The 18,135-nt window shown below is 42.0% G+C and overlaps 2 protein-coding genes and 1 long non-coding RNA gene across 3 annotated transcripts in view; 2 read left to right on the top strand and 1 right to left on the bottom strand.

Moving 5' to 3' along the window:
* Positions 1 to 18,135, bottom strand: part of LOC121640415 — a 601,409-nt gene that overhangs the window by 140,402 nt on the left and 442,872 nt on the right. The gene's annotated exons all lie outside the window — the stretch shown is intronic.
* Positions 1 to 18,135, top strand: part of LOC121640441 — a 292,781-nt gene that overhangs the window by 229,885 nt on the left and 44,761 nt on the right. The gene's annotated exons all lie outside the window — the stretch shown is intronic.
* On the top strand, positions 416 to 18,131 carry LOC121640555. The gene is made up of 3 exons (XR_006010484.1): positions 416 to 540; positions 646 to 723; positions 17,778 to 18,131. It is a non-coding gene; the product is annotated as an uncharacterized LOC121640555 (long non-coding RNA).

Below are 18,135 nucleotides of genomic sequence, written 5' to 3'. Positions count from 1 at the left end.
AGTATCTAAGTTGTTGGATTACAACCTAAATCATAAGGATTTGTTTGTACCAAAGAGCATCTTGAAGTGCACACGTGCAGCCAGAAACACTGGCAGCAGAATCCTGAACTACAGTAAAAGTTGTCACTAGCGAGAGGAATGTGTCTTGCTGGACACTGCTTAATGGTGCACCCTGCTGAAGAGGCTTTCAGCTCATTATGCATAAGACTGTCCAATTGCTGGGCCGAAATGCTGCATTGTCCAATCCGCATTTTACCCCAAGGTCTTTTGTCCAATCAGAGAACCCACGCATTCACGCTGCATCGAGAAGGTACAAATTCGCTGCGCATCTTGGGACCAAGAACACAGAAACTGCGGACGACAAACACGAACCCGGAGGAATTTCACTAGTTGTGACTTCGTCTTTAAAAAGTTTACAAAAAAAGCAGAAGAAGAAGACGAAGAAAGAAAATCTAACTTCCGGGTTTACTCTGCACGCTGCAGCGTCTTGGCCCCGCAAGCCACATCACTCCTGGAGGATCCACTTAACTTCTTTTCAAGGTATTTCTGCAACATTAATTGATAAAAACTTTAAACTATAGTTGGAGAGTTCGACATATCTTGGATTCTTACGATTGTACGTTTCTGTCCTCTGCGGAGGTTCAGCTCGCTGGGGAGAAACGACGGCGTGGAAGAGGGACCGGACAAAGACTCGTTATCGAGGGACCCTCGTCGGGAAGGAAGGTGAGAATTAACACACCTTGGTGTGTGTTACGTGTTTGTTTTCATCGGCGAGTGGTAATATTCCTGTGAACTGTGTGGTTGTGATGTTTGGTGCTTAGTGATGTTAAGTTGGTCTCGTGTAGAGATCAGTTGTCCAGACCTGCGTGAAGCTGCCCCCCCACCCCACACAAAACAGTGAAACTGGTCTCGATCGTTTGTGCTGCGTTAGTGCTGGTTTGTCCAGAAAAAATCGTTTGTGCTGCTTTGGTTTCTAAAGGCTAAATAATATTTCAAAAGTTAGACCGTTCACGCAGCCCCACGAAAATGGTTGTTTACAATTCGTCCGATGTGCAGCATTTTATTAGCCAGAAAACTGGAGAATAATTCATTTTACAGAGAAGCAGGTTGTAGTGTGTTTTTAGAAGAAGGTGGCATTGTGTTTTGATGATAGCCATCGACAATTTAATCATCCAGCTTCTATCTTGTTTTAATTCAATATCCAAAAAAGTTTGTTGTATAAATTTAAAAAACGTTTGTGCCGGAAAACCTGGAGTTTGTGTCGTAAAATCAGTTTATGGACCAACGGTTTTCTTGTCAGCCCTAACATTTTATAACGGAAAAATCGCTGTAATCTTAGCTATTTTTCCTTCTCCTTAAACAGCAATTCAGTTTTGCTGGTTCTCAAAAGATTGAAAGGTAAGTAAAAAGCAGTAATATTATCAGTTAATACGATCCAGACTTCATAGAGCTGCATCCTTCTAATGGACATCATGCTGTAACTTGGCATCATGCAAGAAAGGTTCATCTAATGAATGCAAAGACAAACCAGTCTTTTCTACTGGAAAAGGGAAGCATGGCCACTCCTAGGGCCAGAGTCTGGACAGAGCTGAGTGAGCAGCTTGGAAACAGGATCTCTGCAAAGGCGCTGTATACTATAGTCAAATTAAACCCATACAGTGTCTGGTAAGCTTTAGGGATCAGTAGTCAGACCAAGGATCCAGAGAATAGTCACACAGAAATATCCGAGTCAGGTTTTTCTCCTGGACTAAATAAACAAGGAAGATTTTTTTATCTGGCAGATGTCACTCTAGTGCAAGTATTAGGATAAGTAAAAAGTAATAAAGTAAGTAGCAAGTAATAAAACAGACTCTTATAAAGTGGTGTCTACTATATACAGAGTAATATATGCAAATATACATGCGTTATTGTCTGAAACTATAAATGAAGTATACACTATTTTATGTGTGTAAATATATATTATAAACTTTATATATATGTGTGTGTCTGTGTGTGTCTGTGTGTGTGTGCATATACATATGTGTGCAAAAACTTTATGGAATTAAAATAATTTATGTTTTTACACAAATATAATGTTTATATTACATATACAGTATACATTACAAAATGAACTATAGTACATAGTACCTAAAGAAGAACAGCATAATAAAATAAAGCACAATGTGCTGTTGAATTGGAAGTAGGTTATGAGTTTAACTTCACTAAGCTTATGTCTCTGGAGGAAAAACTGGTTAGAAATTGTGTGGCGCCTCTTCTTAATGGATCTGTATCATTTGGAAACCAGATTTTCTAAGATTTATCTTCCTGAGTGTTCCTACAAAGTAAAACTCTCTTAATGCTTTTTTCTCATAACATGTTGCTAATAACAGAACATGAGCGATCCTCTGTGATGTGGATGCTGTTGTAGAAGGATTACCAAGAATCTGGAATGAGTAAAAGTATAACTAAATGTATTAAAGGGAAATGAACACAGACAAATTACTTGCAAGTAATGAGACTGGTCGTTCCGACTCGCATGGAGTCGAAAGAGACTCTGGGGAGGCAAGAGGAAAAACAATACTTCTACATTTCTGTAGAAAGAATCCTCCTTCCTGAAGACCTTGGGTGGACACACAGCTCCCAGGACTGGCGTCAAAGCAACCTCACATAGTTGTGTCTCCACCAGAACCAGTCTAAGGGTCTGAGGCAGGACCAGATAAAGGTCATCTTACCCTCGTAGTGAACTTTTAACAGAGCGTGTACATGAAGAGAATGAACCTTAAAAGTCAATTAAAGCATAATGAGTAAAAATGTACAATGTAAAAAGTGTAAGTAACAATCAGTGAATAAATGAATGAATATATAATGAAAGAAATAATGGATAAATGAACCCTTAATGAAGTGAATATATGAAGCAATAAGGCATAATAAGTCACATTTCTTCCACAGGGCTGAGGAATTTAAAGCTTACATCTTCTCCAGGTTCTCAGTATTGATGTACAGTGTTGTGTTATCATCCTTCTTTTTACTAAAGGCAATAATGACATATTTATTTCTATTTAGTTTTATTTGTTTTACTTAGTGTGTCAGGTTATTTTCTTTGCAGGACGCTGTCAGCCCTTCCTCTGAACTTTCTCTGAACTTTTCTCCTTCTCTCTGTCTTCATCTCGCTGAGTTTTTCTTCTCTCTCTCTGTTTCTCCTGCTCTCTCTCTCTCAAAACTTGACTTTGTGAGCTTGGCATCAGTAAATTTTGCTATGACATCTTTCATGTCTAAGGATTTTCTGATTTCTTGCTCAATAGAAAGAACAGCCAGGGAGGACAGCCTTTCTGCGTCATGGTGGTTTGCAGGTATGTTTTTATGAGTTTGAGTTTAGAAAAGCTTCTCTCACCAGAAGCTACAGTAACTGGGAGAGTAAGAAGGAGCCTGAGTGCAACACTTAAATTTGGAGACAGGTCAACAATGTTCTCCTTATGAATGTGATTTAACATCTCTGATGGCGTTGAGATGTCAGTGGGGAAGGACTGAACTGCCCCCTCTACCTCCAGCCTCAGGTCCTGAGCTTCAACATCTTCTGTTGGCTGCTCCAGTTTGTGGCAGCATTCCCCTAGCCTCCCTGCTGCCTCTGTGCTTTTCATCAGGTCCTTAGAGAAATCCATAAAGCTGGAAAAATGTTTCCACATGGGAAGACCTTTCTTTGACAGTGACCAGGGCTGTATAGACAAGAGGAAGAAAAACATCTCGTGAAGATCTCTTCTGCTGTACCCTGTGTTTCTCCTCCTCCTTATTCAAACTGTCTTGTTGCCTTTCTCTTTCGGACCTCTAGCCTGCTCATCTCCATAAATTTGGCAAGCTGAATGCATTCTGTACTGTACAGGAGACACGACACGGAAGAGATTGATTGGCAATGGTCTACAGCCAATCAGGACGCAGAACACAATGTGCTGTTAAAAAAAAGAAAAAAACACGTAAAATTGCACTACGTACGTACACACAGTATATCCTAATATCTTGAATTTCCACAACCCTTATTTGAAACCACTTTTCACTCATTTTCCACAACAAAACCGCCCGGAATATCGATCTATTTATAAAGCCGTCCAATTTTCAAAACTTAGTGGGATAACAGCGTGCAAACAAGAACTTGAATAATTGATCGATTTGTATCTTCTCAGAAAAATGGCGATGGTTTCTGTTGTTGTGATCTGCCACCCAGCAAACTGATTGGAGCCAATCTGACCCCCCGTTACTGCTAATGGAGACACGTACTTACGTGAGTGTCTGACCTCTGAATTTAGCATAAGTTTCACAATCATTTACAAAAATGTGCATCACTGTCTTTTTCTGTAAGTTGAATTAACATTAAATGACGAACAATTAGGGAAGCATTAGGAATGTAGTAATGGAAATGACTTTTCAACATAATGTCAGGAGGTTTCATTTTTTGTAGATAATTTAATAAATTAATTTAGTAGTGACCACAAATGGCTAGTATTAGCGTAATGTTTTATATTTTATTTGATGGCTTTTTTTTTTGTTTTACCATTGTCACATCTTTAAAATACCTTTTTATTATAAGGTAGTTTTAGAGCTTGTGCTGTTTTCAACTGCTGTACTTAACGCTGTAAACTTACTGTTTAGAATTACTACGTTACCCAAAGGACACTGATTTTCTCACATGACAACATATTGAAAATATTATACTAGAAATTTAAAGTCTTAAATAATTCATTGTAGTTAAGCTCTAAGTGTGTTTTACTGATAAATTCTGATAAGTTTAGCTTAGACCACAGTTAAATACTGAGTTGAAGCTCCCATCATCTATAGTAGTGTTTGAAATTTAATATATCTTTGTAGTTTATTTTATGATCCTAAGCTATTATCTGAGAGCAGTTTGTAGCTTTAGTAGAAAGAACAACAGAATGAATTTTCTGGATTTTATGTTAAGGCGGCGGCAGTGGCTCAGGCGGTAGAGCAGATCGGAAGGTTGGCGGTTCGATTCCCACTCCTGCAGTCATCTGTCGTTGTGTCCTTGGGCAAGACACTTAACCCTCCTTGCCTCCAGTGCTGGCATCGTTGGTGTATGAATGAGTGGATGAATGTTCGGTGATGGTCGGAGAGGCCGTAGGCGCAGACTGGCCATGTTTCCGTCAGCTTGCCCCAGGGCAGCTGTGGCTACACAAGTAGCTTACCATCACCAGGTATGAGTGAGGAGTGGATGAATAATGGATTCACAATGTAAAGCGCTTTGGGTGCCTTGAAAAGCGCCATTTAAATCTAATCCATTATTATTATTATTATTAAGGAGAGAGTATAAGAGGCCAACTAGACAGTATTGTTTGGATGTAGTGGACCTTTGATTAACATTGAATTTGAAAACTTTCAAATTCCTGCATCGGAGACCTCCTAAAACAATAGATTCTAAGTAAAAAATAATTTAGTTTATTTTTGTTCTGTATCTTGGTATTTCTTGGTTAAATACATAATAATTGACAGTTGCTGAACGACTCTAATTTCATGCTATTGTAAAGTCAATATATCATGGTAAAATAGCATTTTAATAAACTTCAGGTGGTGTCAGAGCAGAATGTACAGAAGTTGCAAAGAGACAATGGTATCAGGTCTCTGGTTTATTGCAAAAACCAAGAATTTAAACATAATGTTTGTCCTTTTCATAAAAATCTGGCTTTTTGATTAAAGTTGAGTTACATAGTCCAGTTTGAAATGGGATGTATCACTTTACCAGGCCAGGGAAACTATGTTTGTTTTGTGTTATTTTAACATCAGGTAGACAAGAACTGATCTGTAGTAACTGGTTTCGTCTACTGTGCTATCCAGTTTGTCCTTATTGTCATTATTCTTTGCTCTTCTTTTAGATCTGGGGTGTTTTTAACTAGTCTTCCTGCTTCTCAGTTCATTTAGTTTGTGGCACTAGTCAGTCATTACACCTCCCCAAACACCCTTGTCCTACAACCGGAGTGGATAGAGGCACAAGTTCACCATGGCTGGAAGGACTTTTATCTTGCGGTGTAGGCAGATTCTTAATGAATGCACACGGCATATCCTGATGGAGGATGCTGCGTCCAATGTTCATGTGTAACACTAACAAGATATGTTCTTGTAAGTTCCAAAATAACTTTGAAAATAATGTTATTCTGATTTAACTCAAAACATTTTGACTAAAACATTTTTTGGACGCACTCTCATATCTTTGTGTTCTAGAAAATAAGTAAAATGTCAAATGTTTGGTATTGAAAGCAAACAAAGTGTAGCAAGTGACTCTTTCATTGGCTGGAAACAATGCAGAGAAGCCTTCAGTGGACCAGGGGAAGATTGGTCAGGGTTACATCTGCAGATAAACGTCTTAGTGACTTGGCTGAATTAACCAAAGAGGCCAGAGCGGCTTCCCCATCTGGACAGCAACATCAGTACATTAACTTGTGTAGTGAGTATGATACATGGCAAACTCATAGCTGATTATAGCTTTGCAACTTAATGACATCGCTTTTTATTGTTTTTATTGTCTTATTACAATTTTACAAAGGTAGGTGTGCATAAATAACATAAATTTATCGTTTGATCTTGTGCATGTTCCTAAACAAGGAGCATGCTCTCTATTGCCTGTTTGTTACCATGAAAAGGATCTTCTACAAGGTATCTATAAAAACTTTTCACCTTATACATTTTTAATCCTGGATACTCTTTGTTTAGCTGTACTACTGTACATAATACACACTTTATCAAATCCAAGTCCAATAGCGGTCTCTCTCGGTAATTAATTTAGTTACAGTTACTGGTCTCAGGAAATGTAAATAGTAATCGTGGCCCAGAGCCTTTTTTGGTTAAAGGCTGAATAATTAGGATTTTTTCCTTCTTTTTGACATATGCGTCGGGACACCGGCAGAAAAACAATGCAGCTCACTGGGAATCCTCTAGAACCTCTCCATTAGCCGGCATTGCTCTTGATGTGTATTCCAGCGTGATAAATCAGAGGTTTAGCGTGAGAGCGTAAGAAGCCACTCAAATGCATGAGTCTCATGGCCGATGCGTGAGAGTAGCCCTGTAAACAAACGCAGCGTACCGGCTCGCACAGGTTAGTGCTGCTGTCAAATATGACATGAGAGAGATCACTCCGCAAGAGCGTTCAGTCGAGATACTCCATAGTGAAACCTGTTGTCATATACAGTCTTTGGTGAAGTAAGATGAGGGGGACTAATAAAAACTATCGCGGCGGCAAACTTGTTGCGCTCATTTTTTCGTTACAGTGGAATTAATGCACTTATTGCTTATCGACAGGCATATGTGGGATGTAATGTACGAATTTAGCATGCAATTAAAATTAATTGTGTGTGCTGGTATACTCTCTTTTTCTCTGTGGCTTTTTTTTTTTTTTTTTGTGCGAGTGTGTGCGAGTGTCACCTCAAGAAAGCGTGATGTGCGTAGAAACACTTGCTTTCTCATATAGAACAGGAAATTTTTCATACGTATGAAAAATCTTCGTTTGAAGGGGTATATAGCCCTACCCCTTACCCCTACCCCTCTGTCCTAAAAGGAATTGGGACACCCCTACCCCTATACGTGAACGTGCAAAACAGAGGGGTAGGGCTAAGGGGTGAAATGGGATTCAGCCTTAGTCAACTGTGATTTGCAGTTGCAGGTCCCATCCTTGCATATATATATATATATATATATATATATATATATATGTGTGTATATATATATATATATATATATATATATATATATATATATATATATATATATATATATATATATATATATGTATATGTGTGTATATATATATATATATACAATATACACGCATACATGCATACATGTAGGGATGTGTGTGTATGTGTGTGTCGTTGCTCCATCCAGAGCCTGGCTGCAGGAGCCCCACAGCGTTGTGTGCTGAGCCACTTCCTTTCCTTTTACATGACTGTACTTCATCACGTTATAGAAATTCTATCATCACTTTTGCAAATGACGTGACAATGGTGGGGCTGACCTGTGAGAACGATGAGTCTGACTACAGGCAGGAAGGGCGAGGGCTGACAGTGTTATGCAAAGAAAATAACCTGACACACTATGTAAAAAATAAAACAAACAAATAAGTAATTATTGCCTTTAATAAAATGGAGGAGGATAACACTGTAGTGAGAATCTGGAGAAGATGTAAGCTTTAAATTCCTGAGCACCCACATCACAGAGGACCTCTCATGTTCTGTACAAGTTGGGAGTAAATATCATTGACTGTTAGGAACACTCAGGAAGATAAATCTTAGAAAATGTGGTTTCCAAATTATACAGATCCATTAAGAAGAAGCACCACACAATTTCTAACAAGTTTTTACTCCAGAGACATAAGCAAAGTGTAGATTAAACTCATAACCTACTTCACATTCAACTTCACATTGTGTTTTATTTTATTATGATGTTCTTTTTTAGGTACTGTGTACTATAGTTAATTTTGTAATACAAACTGTATATGTACTATTAACAAGACATGTAAATGCGCAAACACACACACACACACACACACACACACACACACACACACATATATATATATACACACATACACACGCATACATGTAGGGATGTGTGTGTATGTGTGTGTCGTTGCTCCATCCAGATCCTGATCCATATCCTGACCGCAGGAGCCCCACAGCGTTGTGTGCTGAGCCACTTCCTTTCCTTTTAAATGACTGTACATCATCACTTTTGTAACGATGCGATTAATCGCATCGTTACGCGCAAAATGTCTCTGTCCTTTAAAAGAAGGCCTGCGGTTATTTAAAGAAAATGCAGTAAATTTTGGTTTACAAACACTACATCAGAGGGGTATTGCACGAAACCAGAATAAAGAAATCCAGGATAATTAAGAAAGCCCAGCTTGACCTAGCTTGCGCGGCCTATCCTGGCTTAATTGGTTGCATGTTTGCTGAGCCAGGATGAGAAGGTGCGGCTAGGTTAAGCCAGGTGAAGATATTTGGGATAAGTGCGTGTGCACGGCATACTGAAGCAGACCTCGCGATCGCTCACAGAATCACCGATGGGGAAATGGATAAAAGTCGCTCGTCCTACGTCACGACCGCTGAACAACAGCTCCTGACGGAGTTCTCTGACGAAGTTAAGGATATTATAAGGAAAAAAGGCAATACCAATGCCATAAGTAAAGAACGCGAGAGAGCCTGGCAGACAATAGCTGACCGGCTCAATGCGTAAGTGGTCAAAAACTGTACAATTAATCAACAGTGCTCCACTGGAACTGTCATAATTAGGCTACAATTAAAGGAATTACCTTTCAAATCCACTAACTGTTGTATACTTTAAGAGTGACAAGCAGGTGCATGTTACTAAGGAAATGTAGAGTATGATTAGGTGCAAACAATTATCCACAATGTGTCATTTAATCTATTTTCCTCATGTAACGTTTTTATCTATTTTATCTTTCTGTCCTTCATAAAGGACAAACCTGTCTGGCCATAAAAGGACCTGGCAGCAAGAAAAAATTAAATATAAGAACATTTTGCAGGCTGGTAAGTGACATGTTCAATGTCTGTATGATTGTAGCAGTTAAAAAAAGACCTATAGAACTGGCACAGGGGGCGGCCCACCAAGCCAGGACGTGACTCCAGCAGAGGAACTGGCCTCCATTTAAATAAAGGGAGGCCAGTGATGGAGGGGATCCAGGGAGGGACAATAACTGACTCTGTCCCAGCCACAGAAACTGTCCGCTTCATACAAGGTACATCAAGTACTGCAATTCTACTGCACATGGAACACAATCAAATATAATATAGTGTCTGACTCTGGATAACCTTGCAGTGTCTGGGAACACAATTACACTTTTGGAGCTACCAGAAGATGATCCGGTTAGTACAGTGTCTCGAAATCACAGGCTTGGTATGTTCTGTGAAATCTTAATCCGAGTCCTCTCGCTACATGTATACGGCAGGGGGAAGGCACATCTGCAGCTGCAGAATGCACGTCTGCAGATGAGGAGACTGTGTCAGTGGAGTCCAGAAGGCTTGAGGCATGTCAGTTTTATGGGATTGGCCTCCTTATTTATTCCATGAAGGATATGAAGTGAAAATGTGTAGCAGGACCCGGATGCTGCACAGTCTCCTAAGCTGCCTGGTAACATTGTGAGTATTGGCTAAAGTACATCTACGTTATGCACAAATCCTGCTGTGCTAATTGACATTTCCTTTACAGACCTCACAAACTGTCAGAACGCTTTATTCAGGGCACCTGGAGAGAGAGATAGAGCTGGCAGATGTTAAAAGCTGATTCAAAAAGAGCAAGCTCCAAGGAATGGAGCTGGATCTTGAGATTAAATGCCGGATACTCAGAAAACTGCTGGAAATCCAGTAACCGAAAATCTGTATCTCTAAATGACATAGTCATCTCCAAAGGCCAGGGGATGTGACCTGTCCCTGAAGACTCGTTCACGTCTGAATGCTCTTCTGAGGATTCGGGTTTCCTCGTCCAGCACATCCTCCGAAAAAGGGCAAGCCATTATGAAGAGGGAACAGGTGAAGGGGAGTTGGACCTATATATTCTACATTGCCCTCGTCACGGATTTCTTTGAATACACCTTTGTAACCTCATCCGCTGTGTTTTGTAATCTCAATTAATGCAATAAACCACATATTTATAAAACCTCTGACAGCAATTTGACGAGCAGTCTTCATTAGGATAGCAATATAACACTTGGCCTGAGTAATAATACTGCAACTCGAATCCATATAAAAAGGCTGTTGCGATTACGAACAGATTTCGATTAAATGTACAGTGACTGTATATGTAATATTTTAATACTGGATGATTAAAATGACGCGCCATACTTAGGAAGACCATGGACATGCTGTAAAACACATTAATTCCTCTTAGAATTGACGTTGAACATGCAGGTGACTCGTTAGGATTAATCTTCCGGCAGTTAGCCTGGTCTGGAGCAGGCTAGCTGCAGCGGATAAATCACCACAGTAACTTGGTTACTGTTGAGTTTGAGCTGCTTTCATGCAACCGACTTAGGGCTAAATTCAGCCAGGATAACCAATATATCCTGGCTTAATCGCTTATCTTGGTTTCGTGCAATACCCCTCTGGGGTCTCCAACATGCAACTCTGGACCTTCCACAATGCCTCTAAATACGTGGCTAAAATATTTTTTTAAATCTATCTCTCTTATCTTCATTATGTTGGAAACCAGGGACTTTTTTTTCTTTTACATCATTTTCCACAAATATCTACATCCCTTAGAAGAAAGTCTGTATATCCTCTATTTTATAAAGGTTTTTCTTTATTTTAAAACTAAAAATGGAAATGATATCCTGTGGTGGTTCTTCATTAAATATATATATTAAGTTGCCTTTTTGAAAAGTCTCGTAACATTTACGTCTCTAAAGGAGTTTTCTTTAGCTGGCTGAGGGAAAAATGGCTCTTTGGATTGGAAAGGCTGCACACCCCTGTACTAAACACAAACAGATTTAGCAGCAGTTTTCTCTTTAAACGGCAACAGTTAAAATATTTCTTCATATATATTTATATGAAGGCTTCATATGTCTTATTAGATCAGCCAGAAACTGCAGGGTAACAGGCTCAAACTGGTGAAAAACAGCAGAGCCAGAAGTTGCAACAGAGGGATCACAAGAGGGCGGTGTGATTAGGGCCCTAATGCTCACCACTTTGTTAATAAAAAAGTTTTTAAAATCCTCACATATTTTGGTCGAGTTCTCCAGGCAGGTTGTTTGTGGTGCACAAAGAACAGAGTCAATAACTTTAAAGAGAACGCAGGGGTTATGTCTGTTAAAAACAATGACATCGGAAAAATACTTAGTTTTTGCACCTTTCACAGAACAGCATCTGGAAAGATACCTGCAACCTGTCTTTTTTCCATTTACGTTCAGCTCTCCTGCACACACGCCTGGCAGCTTTCACAGAACATTTGCAACTTGTCTTTTTTTTTCATTTACGTTCAGCTCTCGCTGCATTGTGTTCCCGCTTGGCAGCGTGTGTAATGTCATTTAGCCAGGGCTCATGTCTGGGTCTGAGATGTCTTGTTCTCAATGGAGCCACAATGTCTAATGTGGTTTTACACACAGAGTCAAAGTGAGAAGTAAAAGTATCAACATTAAAAACGGAACAAGACACAGAATCATGACAAAAAACATCGGAGAACTTAGTAGCAGTGAAGGGGTTAATAAGCCGAGAGTGCCGCACTGGAGCGCAGGATTCAATAACATGACAAGACAACGATATATCTAAAACAACAGGCATATGGTCTGAAAACACAGCATCATGAACTTCCAAATTCAACACATCAAAACCATGTGATAGTACAAGATCAAGGGTATGTCTGCACTCGGGAGTTGGACCCGACACGTTCTGAGAAAGATTAAAACTATCAAGTAAATTTAAAAAGTCTTTTGTCAACGGTTTCTCAAGACGGCACACATGGATGTTAAAATCTCCAAGGATTAAAATTCTGTCATATTTAGGCATTATTTCAGCCAGAAGTTCTCCAAAGTCATGGATAAAATCCTTACAGTACTTAGTTGGTCTGTAAATGACAGCACCCACCATCCGAGGGGTGAAGCACATCTGAAATAAATTAACTTCAAAAGTGGAGGAAAGACATGTCGGTGCGACCTGCTTCCACGCAAAATTCTTCTTAAAAATAGTTGCGGTTCCTCCTCCACGACCAGAAGCCCTTGGATTGTTAAAATATGTGCAACCAGGTGGTAAAAGTTCCCAGAAGGCACTGGACTCACCCATCTTCATCCAAGTCTCTGTGATGCACATAAAATCTAAGTTGTGGGATAAAAAGAAATCCTTCAGGATGAAAGTCTTGTTTGCCAGGGATGTGGGATTCACCAAGACCATCCTGGCAGGGGGTGGAACCCATACATTGCCTACCTGCAAGGACCGACCAAATGGTCTCAGGTTGGCAAGATTTGCCCCGTGTCCACTGAAGTAAGGAAAGGAAAGTCTGTTGTCCCGAGTCCGAGCCAGCCAAAGGAACCAAACAGGAGTTGAGCAGAGTCAGGAAATGCTGGGAGATGAAACGGCTGCACTCCAATCCACTTCCTCTAGAGCAGGGGTCTCCAACTCCGTTCTTCGTGAGCTACTGTCCTGCTGGTTTCAGATGTCTCCTACTACAACACACCTCTGCACAAGCCTGTTAATGACCCAGTGATTTGAATCAGGTGTGTTGCATCAGCGTAGAACCCAAAACCTGCAGGACAGTAGCTCACGAGCACCGGAGTTGGAGACCCCTGCTCTAGAGAACCCGCCCAGAGTACCTGTCAGGCTGGCCTTCAACTTTACCAGCCTGCCACCTCGTTTTTCCCGACGTCTGCGGGCTCTACGTAAAGATGGAGCGGGCAACCGGCACAGGTAAGCTGGAACACTTGAGAGGAAAGGGGGGCAGAAGGTTTCTTGTCCACCCTGACTCACACATGCCAAGATTTTGAATGCTGGCCGCAGGTTTAAAAGAGTTTGGCGATCATACACTAGTAGAGAGTTAGCTTTTGCAAATATGATAGACAAAACTACTACTAATAAAAACAAGTTTTGCAGAGTTAGAGAGCAGGCCACACACACAGGCGCCATCTTGACTTCCCAATCAGAGGTCGCGGCAGTCCAAACATAGAAAAGAATTTGATCAAAGCCTTGGTAACCGCACTAGCGGTGATCTGGTGTAAGGGAATTGCTTCCGGATGCTGAGTTAAACGTTAACGTTAACAAAAAATTGTTTCCTGATCGTGTACGCGGCAACGAACCTACACAATCGATAATAACTTTTCTTTTTTTTTTTTTTTTTTTTTTTAACTTGTCCTGTCCAGCATCATAGCAATCAAAATGATAATCTGGTTGCTGTATCGTGCTGAACAAATTTGCTCTGCCAAGGGGAGGCCTATGGGTAAGGCTCCTCTTGATAATGTGATTAATTTATTTATTTATTTACTTTGAATCACGGAATCTATGTAATCTTGCTGGACCTGACCGGAGGGGACAGAAAAAGATGGAAAATAGCAAAAAGAGCAAAAGGGAAAGAAGAAAGGAGACAAAAAGATCACAGACAGAAGGAAACGACCCTTCAATCCACACCATCACCATACAACAAACTGTTACACCTGTACATGAACACACCAGAAAATTTCCTACAACTTTTACAAAAGCAGAAACACACACACAGAAAAAAAAAAAAAAAACAGGGCTGCCAGTCATTAAGAGTTTTTAAATAATAACCAAATCAAAAAGACATAACAGCGACCAGATACTAACTCACAGGAAAAATACAAAACATTTTTTTTTATAATTATCGCTTAGTATTAAAAACCCACTAAACAACTCAGTGACTGTGTCAGCATGCAGAGCATGAGAAACAAGGAGTGATCAGTGATGAAGAGTGGTGAGTGAGATCATGCAAATGCAACCTCGCCTCCACGGAGGCCAGAGCCAGACCAGGGCCTGGGCCGGGCCCTCAGCAGCAGACCCGGAGCACCAACCCATGCCACCCTACCACAAAGACAACTCCAGCCCTACCCGAAGGGCGGCAGAGGAGAGCCCCAGCAAGAGCCCCCCACGGTCCCGGGGCACAGGCCCCAGTGGGCCAAGATCAGCAGCCGCCGGCCCCGCCAGGGACCGGCCACCCAGGGCAGCCCAAGCAAAGGGCCCAGGGCCCCAGTAGCCCAGAGGCGGCCGCCCCACCCCCCAAAGGCAGAGGGCCCGCAACATGCCTAGGAGGACCAGGTCCCCCCAGACAGCCACCCGGCGTAGGCCAGCACACACCCCGATGTTCCAGCCGCACACCCCGGGAACCAGGGTGCTATCGGCCCCCTCCCCCCACTCCCCATCTACTTCAACCTGCACCCCATATAACCCCACACTCACACACTCCCCCGTGCCACACCCACAATCACTCACCACCACACAATCACGCCACACACAACCCATCCACCATGCCCAGTGGGGGACACCCCAGGCGGACCAGCGGACAGCAAGCCCCAAGCACCCCCCCTTGACCCAACCCCTATAGAGCGAGCAGCCACGGGGTGCATCCAAGGAGACCACTGAATGGTCTCCTCCGTTCCACCCCGCATGGCTCCACGCCTCCCAACTCCCTATGTGTGTGTGTGTGTGTGAGACAGAGAGAGCGGGAAGTAAGAGGGGTCCGGGGATGTACGGGGATTAGTGGCATTAGGCACCCCTGCTCCCCAGGAGGCCCCCTAGGGCAAGACAGGCCAGGAGAGGCCGCCCCCCATGACCGGGCCATTCAGGGACCGCAGCCAGTGAGCCGCCACCCACCTCAGAAAGTTCCCACCCTCCCACACCCCTAACGGTGGATGAGAGGATGGGGACAGCGGGGGCACATGGAATCTTTGCCTCAACACATGCTTGTATGTTTTATTCACTCCCATCTGTCCTGACCAGTAATCATCATGCGCCAGGTGCAGTACTTGTTGTCGAAACGGCGCCGGTATTACAATCTGTTCTTCTACATTCCAGTCCTCACATAGCAACCGGACACCAACGTTGCATTAGCACTTTGTCTTTCATGTAAAAACCACTGCTAACTGTTGCTAACTTGTCAGCACTTACCACCTCTTTGTGAAGCACTTTTGTAACGTAGGGTCCCTCCTCTGTGCGTCACCCAAGCGTGCACGTGAAATAGGTAAGGGGGAGCTAACGGGACGGCTGAGCCTCCTGAACATCTACGTCCGAGGCTCAGTCTCCGTCATCTTTCAACTAATGTCGGAGTGCCTAAACACGTGTTACCACACATGTCTGTTTACTGATCTTAGGGGCATCCAGCACTTCCAGAGCAGGAGTTACTCTGCCTCCGGTGATGTCATTCCCAAAGAGAATACAAACGTTAGCAACGGGCAACTCATTACAGACAGCCATAGGAAGTACACCGGTCGCCAAGTCTGTCTTTTTCGAGTCAGCACATATTCGTCAGCAATTACAGCAGCAGCCGACAAAGTAGTCACACGCTGCTCATTTAAATAAACTACCACACTCTCGGGTAGCTGTTCTCTCAGAGAATCAAGTGCTCACACCACCTGAAGAGCACCACTGGTCAAAGAGACTGCCCTTTTCCTGTGCAAATTCAACGTAAGTCTGGGATTGGGTCTTTTGATACGTTCTAAATTTCTGTTGGTAGGCTTCTGGTACTAATTCATAAGCTTTGAGTACTGCAGTCTTCACAGTGTTGTAGCACTGGCTGTCAAGAAGAGGGAGCACTGCTACGACCTCTTGAGCCTTCCCTTTTAATCTGCATTGCAGAAGAAGGGCACACCAGTCCTTTGGCCACTTCAAAATTAGCGCTATTCTTTCAAACGCTGCAAAATTGCAGTTTCCATCCCTGAATACTGAAACAAAAGGAATAAATTAAGTGAAATCAAAGGATCTAGAGGGGACCGAGGCATCTGATGACCCACTAGAGCCATCAGTCGCTGGTAAGTGGACCGGGTTTGAACTTCCAGGTCCAAACAACGCATGTGCACCGGCTTATCAGCCTCGATTTCCATGCAACGGATCTCGAGCTGCAAACTGCGCTGATGCTCCAACTGCAGTCTTGTCAATTTCATCCTCAACCGAGCATCTAGCTGGGAGGAACCTGAGCCATTCTCAGAGAGGAGCGGATCATTCTTACGAAGAGTGACAGGTGGAGTCATCCTGCCATCCCCCACAGAAGATGCTTCCTCGACAGCAGCTGAGTCCAACTGACAATCACGCTCAGTCTTGCTAGGTCCCGCTTCCTAGGGCAGACCAGCCACCACAGGCACAATGCAGATATCACTACTACTACACAAATCAAGATTATATGCTTGCACCGTATCCTCCAATAAAATAAAAAAAGCTCCTGGACAAGCCCCCACATTTGTTACGACCCCGTCTTAAATCCAGGGGAATTGGGTTCAATAGCAAAAACGAGCCTGACCAAACTTAAAGATATATACAATAAATTTATTAAATAACCAGGTTCAAAAAAGAAAAAAACAATCAAAAGGTAAAGGTAAAACGAAAACCAATTAACATAAGGTATCCTCAATTGGGCCTAATGGTACACAGCTGCCCTGAATGCTGGCACTTCCTCCTTCTTAAAGGCCTGGAGGCCTTCTGGTTGGCTGGAAGAGAGGAAGTGCGGGACTGTAGTTGTCCAATAACAGAAGAGCAGGGGTTTCGGAGATTGGTCGCCTCCAGTCCAGCTTACTCTTCGGTGGGACCAATCAGGGACGTGGAAGAGGAGGGAGGTCACTGCTGCATCCACACCCAATTGCAGAGAAGCAACCGAGCAGCAGAATGTAAACTATCACAACCACAGGCCACAGACCTGGGCATGTGACAATAGGAAATTAAGTATTATAAACTTTATTTATAGTTTCAGACAATAATGCATGTATATTTGCATATATTGCTCTGTATAGTAAACACTATATAAGAGTCTGTTTTATTGTTATTTATTTTATTCCTTATTTTAATACTTTTTACTTGTCCTAACACTTGATATGGACCGAAGTGCATCACAGGGAGACTGTTAATTATAACTATGTCATACCATACACCCATCAAAGAAGTTTAACAGTACGATTTAAGAAGTAGAAAAGTATAACAAATTAAAAGATATATTTTTTTTTTTACATTGGGTAGCCACTGAATTTCTCAGGGACCGATTCAAATCACCAGCTATGAGTGCCGGAGACTCAATACATTGAAAACCTATCAACATCACTGTTCAGGCTCCTTCAAATCCAGTTTTATCTTTCTTTTTTATTTCAGTGTTACCTGCAGCAGCTGTTGGTGATTGAAGAGGGGGTTCCCTGGAAATGGAGTCTGGACAAGCTGGATCCAGATCTCCTCTACATAGAAGAGGAACTGTGGCCCAATCAGGATGTGAAAAGAGTGAAAAAAGTTGGAATGACAACAGGGCACATGGGTCAGGTGTAAACCTTGATGTAGAGTGTAACACTGCCAATAACTCCCTCAGCTGCTCTAAATGTGGTGAAGAGTTTGACGACCAACAATGTCTCCAGAGACATTTAACAGAGAATCCTTTGAGTTGTTTGAACCATAAGAAATGTTTTAAAGTAACACAAAATATACATTTGCGTAGAGGAGTTCACACAGAGACAAAAGC

This window comes from Melanotaenia boesemani, chromosome 5 (genome assembly GCF_017639745.1).
Source record: "Melanotaenia boesemani isolate fMelBoe1 chromosome 5, fMelBoe1.pri, whole genome shotgun sequence".
NCBI lineage: Eukaryota > Metazoa > Chordata > Actinopteri > Atheriniformes > Melanotaeniidae > Melanotaenia > Melanotaenia boesemani.
This window is presented reverse-complemented; position numbering and strand designations above follow the sequence as displayed.